Genomic DNA, 230 nt, shown 5'->3' with positions numbered 1-230 from the left:
ATTCCGTGAAACAGCAGTGCATAAAGCAGGTGAGTTTTTATAATATATATATGTATTAGGCAGGATTTTTTTTTTCTATGGGACTGCCCAATGACCGCGGCTTCAAAGAATAGGCGAACGGCCAGTTACGCGGGGTCATTAGGCCGCACTGGCAGTTTCCCCATTTGGCTGTTTCCTCGAGCACGACTTACAACATCTTATGTTCGTATATAGAGTTGATAACTAGATGT

Source organism: Penaeus monodon, chromosome 34 (assembly GCF_015228065.2).
Source record: "Penaeus monodon isolate SGIC_2016 chromosome 34, NSTDA_Pmon_1, whole genome shotgun sequence".
Taxonomy (NCBI): domain Eukaryota; kingdom Metazoa; phylum Arthropoda; class Malacostraca; order Decapoda; family Penaeidae; genus Penaeus; species Penaeus monodon.
Note: the sequence above shows the minus strand (reverse complement) of the source record.